At 42.3% G+C, this 10,357-nt stretch overlaps 1 long non-coding RNA gene across 1 annotated transcript in view; it reads right to left on the bottom strand.

Moving 5' to 3' along the window:
- Positions 1-7,753, bottom strand: part of LOC148813804 (uncharacterized) — a 34,528-nt gene extending 26,775 nt beyond the window's left edge. The window contains exon 1 of the long non-coding RNA XR_016086177.1: positions 7,607-7,753. This is a non-coding gene — a long non-coding RNA (uncharacterized LOC148813804). The remainder of the gene's footprint in view (positions 1-7,606) is intronic.
- Between the last annotated feature and the right edge of the window lie 2,604 nt (positions 7,754-10,357).

The following is a 10,357-nucleotide window of genomic DNA, read 5'->3' on the forward strand; positions in this document are numbered from 1 at the left end:
CAAAGTCTCTAACAAATGCGCCGTGACATCACAGACACAGACGAACACTGCTCCAGGAAGCCTTGCAAGAGACCATTAACTTACAACTAGAAATCAAGGAGACCTGACAGGTTTTGTTTTTGGAGGGGGGTTGATGTGCATGAAGCAATTTAACTCTGTAACTTGAGCAACTTTGGATGGCAACAATGCAGCATAGTTTCTCAGTAGTGCTAAAAGTAATTGAGGATGGGGCAGAGAAGCAGCTAACTGGAAGGATGGATTAAGAAGAGAAGGTTGTATCCTCTGTCAGTCTTTCAGTTCTAATCAGACACTGGGAGGCAGAGCAGGACACAGGCTGGTGAGAATGTTTCCTTTAAATCTAAGGCCAAAATAATCTACAAACATTAGGAAGATGTACCAGCCCTCACTGTTCCGCTCAAACACTTGTACCTTTTCCAAAAATGTGCCAGATACTCATTAGACAACTGAGTGCAGCAATATACTGGGTGCAGCAAAGCAATGAATGCCACTAGATATATATTGCATTTAACAAAACAGGCTAGGTTGCCCACAGAAGCAAAAATTTTCAGTTGCTTGGAAATGCACATGATAGGAATACATATGTTGCCTTTTCTTTCTAATTTGCCATTTACAAGAAAAGAAAGAGCCACCTCAGGAGCTCAGGAGTGGCAGGTGTCTCGGTGCTGGAGTGGGGCCCTTGCTTGCTGCTTACAGACAGCGAGTTAATTTGCAGAACCCAAGACCGTTGGCCTAAAATCAGACAAAGGCTCCAGTGTGATACAAATGAGTGTCAGGGTGCTTTCCGTGTGTGTGCGTGCGTGCATTTGTGTGTCTGTCTGTGTGTGCACGCATGAAATAAATGAGCTGTGTGTACGTATTGAATAAGTACACAGGCGCTGTGTATATATTAGCAATGTGACTTGACCCTCGCAAGCTAAACTACTGTTTCGCGTCGCACTGGGCGTGGGAAAAAGAGAAGACCTCTTTTCACAGCTGCTCCGGCAGTTGCATTGAACCAATGGAGGCCTGGACATTTTTTTTCTACTCTGCCTTCACATACACACAGCCACTGCTGCCCAGATGCCCCCCTTCCTCCCTCCGTCTTTCACATTCAGTCAGCAGCCTGCCTTGCCTTTCAGAGCGCCTGCATGACTCCCCCTCCCCTGCTTCCCTCTCTTAATAAATACACCTCATTATTCAAAGCCTGGTTTGCATAGAAATGCCAGAGGCCTGGCCCTGCTGGTAAAGCCTGCCGTTTTCCTGCAAAAGGAATCCCATCAGTCTCAGACTGTCGGCTTCCAGGTACCATGACACACTTCCCTCTCCCTGCCAGCTAACCTTCGGACTCGGACTGCTTTCAGCCCAATTTTAGGAAGTCCCTCTTTATTTTTTCCCCCTTCTTGTTGCTTGCCTTCAGCACAAAGAGGCAAAAAAAAAAATCAAAACACTCAACCCGTTGCAGATGGGCTTTAATTTATGTTAACATACGCTGGCATTCCCTTCTTACCCCTCCCCCCATTCACTGAATTCATTTAAAGAGATTTATTTCCTATCAAGCTGTATAATGCAGAGGGCATAATTTAAAGCAACTTTTAAGAACAGCCGTGCAGAACAGTTTTTGCATTTAAAATCTGCAAAGCTTGGGAAAATCCTAGCAAGTCAAAGGCTTTCTCACAAATTTAAATAGCTATTGAACTCCAATGCAAAGTTTGGCAACCGTGAATATTTGCACATGGCTAGTTCTTAACAGGGGGCAGCACAGTGGCGCAGTGGTGAGCATTGCTGCCTTGTAATGCTGGGGCCCTGGGTTCAATTCCTGGGGTGCTATTCTGCATGGAGTTTGCATGTTTGTGTGGGTGTTTCTCTGGGTTCTCCGGTTTCCTCCCACAGTCCAACGATATACCGGTAGGATAATTGGCTTCTGGTTAATTGGCATTTTGAAGGCAGAGACAATGACAAATGAATCTAGTGATGAATCCGAGACCATCAACTGAAGACTGTATCATAGCAACTGCAAGGGTAGATTTTAACCTTAACAACCAGTGTATGTATCAAGAATAACCTGCTTCAGCAATACACTCTAACAGGTTCGGCCAGGAGGATAAAAACTACAAACACTATCCCTTTTACAGTTTCTTTGTATGTTAAAGAATGATACTTCACACTTATGGAGAAAAAAATGTGGATCTTTATGAAATGAGGCAGTGGCAGTGTTTTAGAGTCTTTTAGACTCTTAGACTATTTCCCAGAATCCCCTAGAACAACAGTGAGGAAAAATGTGATGGAGAGTGTATTAGCTGGTTTAACAGTGGTGCAGAAGAGCATTATTATGAGCACCAGAGTCCCTGTTTGACAGCTACAGTCCCAGTAATGTGCTACCCATACTGCTGTGCATGTCAGTGGGAAAATTTGGCAGAATCCAGAAGCCGAGTAAGTGACACATACTTGTGAAGCATCACAATTGTGCATTATTAAATGTACATCCCAAAGCTGATGCCCTCTGACTAACAGCCTAGACTGCACAGCACAGAGTCTTAGTGGTGCAACACTATTAAAGGAGAAGTCCTAAAAATAGGGAAGAGGAAGTGGTCTCTCCACAATGAAATTCAGAATTTAAAAAAATGGCAAAAATGGAGGTGCTGTTTGGGGGGGGATGCAGATATCCCCTGGTCCGGTCAAACAGCCGGCCAGTGGGCCCTCTGGAGCCTGCCAGTCCGTCACTGCCAAAATTTAAACTGGGAAAACTGAACCCAGAGATACAGCCCCTAGATCCAGGAGTCTGTACTGCAAATGAGGGGATTACAGATCCAGCTGGGAGCTTATCCATAAGCACAGGAAACGCTGCGGAACAGCACTGCACACATGTAAAGAGCACTCACCGCAAGGATCAATGTCACACATGTTCTAGGCGTGGCGCAGAAGAGTAGAATCTGTGCCTGCTGCAGGTACATTACATGCAGCCATATTGATTGCACCTCAAGAAGCCAATACACAGCCATTAAACTATTAATAATTAATATTAATCATTAGCAACATTCATGCAGTCAGAAACTCTGCACTAAGAGTATAATGGCAAGGTCCCAGCCAGAATTCGAAGCCACAGCCTTCCAAATATGAGCCCAGGGCTATAACCACCACTCTACACGACAGATCACTTGTTCGGCCCCAGATTATAAAAGCTTGCTTTGCTTCCAGTGCTTTCTGACCACTGACTCTGCACCCACCTAGTCACACTTTATGAACATCAGGTCCTTAAGAATTGAGTTAAAAACCCAACAATGACCCCTTTACCTGTCACCTGTACCACTTATGCACCCTATAAATAAGACTCAGACTTTCCTCCTCCAGGATAGCTCCTCAAACACACCAATCCAGCCACCCCCTCACCCCCCATACAAAGGGGCCAGACATCCCCTAGGCATCAGCCAGACACCAGGCCTTCAGTCAAGCTGATTAAAGCCAAGCACAGGGCTCTTAACTAAATTTCCTTTTTTCAAAGGGACTTTTCTCTTAAATCAGTGGATTGTGGGTATGCTACCAGCCCAACGTGTTGAATCAAACTTAGTCTGCACCAAGTTTCCTTTCTATGAAAGGGATTGTCTGCAACAGGGCAGCAAACAGTAAAAGTGAAGCAGTTTCTCAAAAAGAGTGATTACCATCACTGCTATTATCTTCTTAACCTGCCCCCCCCCCAAGAAAACAGTGACTGAAACTGATACATCAATCAGTATTTTGCTTTATGTTTTTATCGGTAATATTTAGACATTACTTGACGAGGAAGATTTCATGGTGAAGGCCACCTGTTTTAATCCATTTCTGACTGAATGCACACTGTATTCTTTTAATTAATACGAGGTTATACTTACAAAACGTGCACTTCTTGGTGTTAAAGAGATAAAATAATCTTGAACGTCATGAATACCATGCCTTTATATTGTAAAATACAGCAAATTGTGCTTCTTCAATTATAGTTGCAAACATGAATTACGAATAATAAGAGTCGTGCCTGACAGCGATGAAAGTCTTTTTTTTTAGCAATTTTTAAAAGAATGCAACACAGTTCTGCGGATGTGTTGTATTTATCTCTCTTTGACTACCAAAATCCGTCTTTGCGCTCCATTCATCTATCCCCAAACATGTCCATATCGATCCATCTGCTTGAGAATCTAGTATCGACTGCCTGTTTGAAACCAGCGGCTGCTGTTGAGCTGAAATGTGGACGAACCAGAGAGTGGGTGAAAGGTGCCTGTAGTGTAGATTTTAGCCACGGGGTTTAAACTCCCTCTGATCTTCTCTTTTTGATTTTTAACTGCAGTTTCTCCTTGGGGGTACACCGATACAGAACTAGGCCGGTGTCACAGGAAAGTTTTTTTTATTTTTAGGGCCTTATAGACAAAGCCTTTTCTTTTATCGTAGAAGACTTCCTCCTTCTGCGGCTCGACGGCTTCTCTTCTTCCTCCTCTTCCTGCTCTGGATGGTTTGTTCTCTCAGTCAGGTCCTGGCTGTCCGTCTCGTTGCTGTGCCCCAACAGTCTGGGCGCTGAGCTGATGTCCTAAAAGCCCCAGTAGTTGTTGGAAGGAAGAAGCACTGAACCTCTTACGTGAAGCACCAGTTGGTGGGTCATTCCTTGTGCCACCCTTTCCTCTGTACTGTCCTACAGGAAGGAGAGGCTAATATAGTGTCTCTAAAAAGGTTCTACTGGCTGAAATCTGTGGGTTCAGTACATAACCTCAGCATACCTTACACGTATCTGCATGCCTGATGTGTCTGAACTGTGCTTTCCACAGTGTGTCCAATTCCTCACTCCTGTCAGAAGTTTAAAGCTTTAAACGTTACTGATTTTGTTTTTAATAAGAGGCTTCAAACCTCCAGTTGGGCTGTTCCTCAGCTCTTAGGCTTTGTATTTCTTGTGCCTGTAGAAAAAATACCTAATTTTAAAAAAGCTAAAAATGAATTCGTGATCATTTCCTTTTTTCTAATTTTTTTTTCTACTAATTACCAAGTGACTTTACACCGAAGACATGTCCCTCTGGAGATATACCGTGTTAACAGTTTAAAAAAAGTTTGTGAAATGTTCCTATTCGTGTTAAACACACTCTGACCTCAAAGGTCACATTTCTTAGATTAACATTCGCAAAGTAACTAGGAAAGTCTCTGGGCCATGTTTTTTTTATTTAATGTTTCACAGGTTTATGGCTGGATAAAGTGATAAATTAGAAATAAATTCAACTAAAGCAACCCAGATCCCCCACCCCCACCCCCAACATCCCCTCAGAAGGAAAGACGGGAGAACAGGGGGCAATGAAAACGGCTTTGAACTTTGACTTGAGGTCTCTTCGAGGACTCTGAGAGGCTGGTGCAGGGAGGCCCGCGTGCAGATGCAGGGGGAAGAGGGGGACAGGGGGCGAGGAGGAATTAGAGGGGTGAAGGACTGAGCCACCCTCACACTCTTTCCACATGAGCACACCTTACACGGAGACCCTGCCAAAGTCTCCAAGTATCCTAAAGGGATAAGAGGCCCCAGACAAAGGAATTAAAATATAGATTACACAAACGGCTACCCTTCGCCTTATCTTTCCAAACCAAGGATCCTAACAAATTGGATCAGACTTATAGGAGTAAGGGGGTAAAGAAGGTAGAGAGAGAGGGTGAGGGTTATTTTTTTAAGAGAGTGTGGAATTTGCCTGAGGATGGATCAAGAGGGGAAAGAGCTAGCCTCTGAGACGGAAAGGATGGAATTTAACACATCCGAGACGACTTATCATCTTCTATTATTGGACTTTTCTCAAGGAATGAATTGAAGGACGTCCCGTTTTTTTAAACAAATTTAGAAAAATAAACCCGCATTTTACGTGTCATTTTAACGCATCACAGGCAAAGCTGATCACAACATCAGCCACGGCCGGGAAACTGTGTTTGAAATTAAAGCCACTGCAGGGGGAGACACCAACATTAATCAGCTCCACAAATCCGTGTTCCCAAAACTCAGGGATTCAGGCCAAATCACATGGTGGATGGCTGTGAAAGACTGCCAGGATTTGGGGACTAAAGCGTTCACTTGTGCATACTGAATTTCCTTCTCCAATAGTAAATGGAAGCCCCCCTTGAAAGTGCCTGCAGGATCTCTGGTATTTGTGCTGCGAATTACAACCTCCACATACTTTCTCTTTACAATACATCGGTTGTTGGTACAACGGATAAATGGGCAAGTTTCCTGCGTATAGTCCAGCCATACACAAGCAAGCACATTTCTTGGGAAAAAAACAACTTTCTTGCTCTGCAGTTACTATAGTAAGTCAAGGGATCCGATCTGCGAGGAAAATGTCAGGTGCATTGGCAGCCTGGTTGAAAAGACAGAAAGAAGAGCTCGTGTCGATCATTTTGCCTGTCGGTGATGAGGAGTATCACATCTTTTGCAAAAACATTTTGGCCCTGCTTTTGCATCTCTCCTTGCAAAGTGCCTTATCCTCTAATTGGAAGCAAGGTGCCCCACCCACATCTGTTTCATTTGGGTCAGAGATTAGAACGCAGTTTCTTATGTTGGAGAAAATTAGATACACACTAACTTGCGGGTCCACCATTACGTTTATTAAAGCTTGGCAAACATTTTTAAACTGTTTTGAAATTTGAGCCCCCCTTCAATGCCTAGACCATAACCTGTGTCTTACTGGCTACTCAGATGATACCCGATAGGACTGGTCTTCCACTTTTTCATCTCCTAGAGACTTAGCGTAATGAGTATTTTGTTATGGTCATTGTTATGTCTTCCGTCTCTTCCTCTTTTAGTTTTACTCCTTTTTGTGGGGGAAGATTTGGGAGGGGCGTGGGAATGGGATTGGAAATCCTGCATTTTGTCTATTTCATTAATTATTCTTAAGGTAACACCAGTTGTACCAACAACTTATAATGTTCTGTAATGGCGATTTAACACATAACTCATGCAGCATGTATTTTTATTCATTGTTTTTTGGTTTAAAAAACAATAACAAAATACTTATTTTAAAAGCATGGTTTGAAAAGAACGTCCCTGTCCTGATGCCAAACTTAAGGCACAGGAGAAGGAATGTCGAAGCCCATGTGGTGGACGCAAACTCTGGCGATGATGGCACGCTTCTCTTCAGAGGCGAGACTTTTTAAACATGTGCATACGAAAACTAAAAAAAAAAAAACAATTTAAAAAAGCAGCGTGAGAGGCTCGTGCTTCATCGTGAGCTCAGCTGGTCTCCGGTGCTAAATGGTGATGACATTTGCAGTGATGAGCACTGTAGGTGGGCTGGTTATGTAACAGGAGTGTGTGTCATGCTCACCGCTACAAGTGGAGTAAAGACAAAAGTTATTTCTTTTGCATCGTAGCTTTCAGATCCACCACCAAGCCTCTAAGCCTGATTCTGACCTTTAGCCAGCCTCTTGTGTGCTAGAGGATACGGATAACGAGTAACGGTTGTTATGCAACCACCCTTAATATTTTCATGCCTCCTGACTAAACAGCACATCATGAACTGACATTTGGCCTGCAAGATTGGACTGTACTGGGCAGCACACAAGCCCTGTGCAGTGGCCTGGGGTGATGTCCCGAAGGTGGCGTTTTTTCTGATCGTTGTCTCACCTGCGCCGTGGCAGAGAAGTGTCCGGGGGTACAGGGACCCCCGCGGGCAGCACAGTGCTTGGATGGGAGACCGCTGGTTCGGCTCTCTGCCCTGTGCCCGCCGCCGTGACGCCCACAGGGAGGTCCAGCCTGCTCACACGCGCCCCCTGCAACATCGAAGAGAGAAAAGAGAGCGTTGGTCTAGGATGCAGCTCACCCTTAATTGATAAGTTCGGTGATCACTTAAAAAACGAGGATAACAACACCACAAAAAGTGTAAAAGACTAACAAAAATACATATATTACCTGTGATACAAGGAAAAGCATGTTTCCGTGGTTTAACAGCCCCTCAAACCCTAAGATTTACCCCAGCATGGTGCTACCAACAAACTAAAGACCTACACAGAGAAGCTATACTGGGATGACAACTGAGGCTTTAAATATTATTGACTGGGGCTGACCTTGCCTAGTATAGGAGCAAGGTGACATAACTCAATGGTAATTTTGGAATTAAAGAAGAAAAAGGCGGTAAGAACAACCATTTGTTAAAAGAAGGGGAGGTTCATAAGGATATGTTAGCGTTGTCATTAAAAAAAAATAGATCACTTTATCCTTAAAGTGCCAACCAACCCTAACCTTTACACATGAGCAAGTATTAAAGGAAGCTCTCAGTGGTGGTTTCCTCTAAGTTCACTATTTGCATTGACTCTGTAGCTCAGCGTGCATCAGAACATTGATATTCTATTTTTAATTCAGGAAAAACATTGAAAAAACAATTACAGGCCATCGCCTTTACTCTTCCCCAACCCTGCAAAAAGATTTAAAAAAAGAGTATATATGCAAGACCACTTATTTGTATGTTAATGAAGAATGAGGGGGACAAAACACGCTGAAATTACATAGAGCTTCTCCTGCCATTGCATGTACATCAACTAAATGTATATTTAGTTGAGAATACTGTATATTCATTCCGGTTTTTTCTTTCTGTCAGACCCCGAAAACAATCATCTGAATATTCCAAAAAATATTCCTGATGATTATTTCCATCACCTGGTGGAAAGACCTAGTTCTGTTTTCCCAGGCTGTACCCAACTGGAAAGCATGGAAATAAACAGCTTTATACTGTCTAGAGACAGAGATCTGCCCAGTTTGTTCCCAATACGGGCATTGTTTTTAGGTAACTATTTTTGCTTCAAATTAGGTATGACTTATTGTTTGTTTTTCAGCATGAGTTACCGCTTAGGTTTCCTGTTTCAATTAACTAACGGAGTTGTCGCGAAGGGCCCCATGTTCGAGCTACAAACTCAGATCACGAACAGGCTGCTTGTTCTAATCACGCCTCCCGGCCACTCTAACTCACTGATAATAATATAATTCTACTAATAGGGAGACTCACAACGCCATCGTGCATCTCTGACCCTTACACAGAGAGTGAAGATGCGAAGAGATCTCGGACGAATTATTTTTTTTGTAAGAGGAGGACAGAGGCACCGATCTGACATCAGTGCTCACCTGGAGAACTGTAGGCCCAGGTTTACGGTTTACCAGGAGATACACCGTTTTATTTAATGAAGACTCTCGCACCTTGAACAGACTATTTACCCACGGTTTCTACAGAGATATACTGAACATATTAAAATGCTGCGCAAAAAAAAAATATTTTAAGCATTCTTCATATACTAGCAATTATTAATTTAAGAAGGTGGAATGCTTATTTATGCTTGAAGACGTTCTGACTTTTCACCATAAAATGTAGCTTTTGCCACTATTACATTTTGAAATATTTTTTTTACTCCTGCAAAAAAAACAACAACAGCAGTACCCTACTTCATTCACCGACAGGCACACATGAAATTCATCAGTTCAGGCATGAAAGCCAAGAATTGAATCTTTCTGTACTTAAACGTTAACGATACCGACAATTAGATGCAGCGTCGAGGGTTTAAATCGACAACAACCCTGGTGAACCACTTTCATGCGCGTTTCTGGATATATATTGACCGGTAGGTATCAAATATAGTATAAAATGTAACGAAGACAGGTTGTCCTTAACAGGACATCATATTGTTGCTGCTCTAGTAGTAATAGCAGTAACGTGAATTTTAACATTCTGTGGATTTTAGCATATATTTTTAAGTATCTAGGAGTATATCTTGGATTTCGTAGCAGTATTCAAATTCTTTTTGTAGATATTGTTTGCACTTAACATAGTTCACGTAAACAAACGATAAAGGACGATTAGCTTTTACTATAACTTTTCTATCTTAAAAATACGACGTTTAAATTTTGATTGAACTGAAACATTAAATTATATATGTATTAATATGTAAAGTAATAAGTTCTCTAATGTGTTAGAAAGTGAGATAATAATTAAGAGATTATTATGTAAACGCTGTGTTAGTGCACCTTAATTACATTTCAAACTATGGCTTTCTTGTACAGTAAGTGCCGTTTTATTGTCACAGATAAAGACGTTTTGCGATTCCCATTTCCAAACCTTTGACTCGTATTTAAAAAACGAAAACACTACAGACGAAGACCCAGGTGGGTGTGAAGGTTATAACACGTGACTCTGACAGTATCTACGTAATGAGATGTTTCATTTGTCGAGTAATAGTCAATTTGCAGAAATTAATTCTGCTGCTGGCTCAGTTATATACTGTATTTATTGTCTTCGAAGAAAGGTTTTCTTCTACAATACTTAGAGTAACCGCCGTGTGTTTCTGCGGTTTGTACATGAAATGCTTAATGAAATCATTTCAAACAGCGTGC

The sequence above is a fragment of the Atractosteus spatula genome, chromosome 28 (genome assembly GCF_055471065.1).
Source record: "Atractosteus spatula isolate fAtrSpa1 chromosome 28, fAtrSpa1.hap1, whole genome shotgun sequence".
In the NCBI taxonomy this organism is placed as follows: Eukaryota; Metazoa; Chordata; class Actinopteri; order Semionotiformes; family Lepisosteidae; genus Atractosteus; species Atractosteus spatula.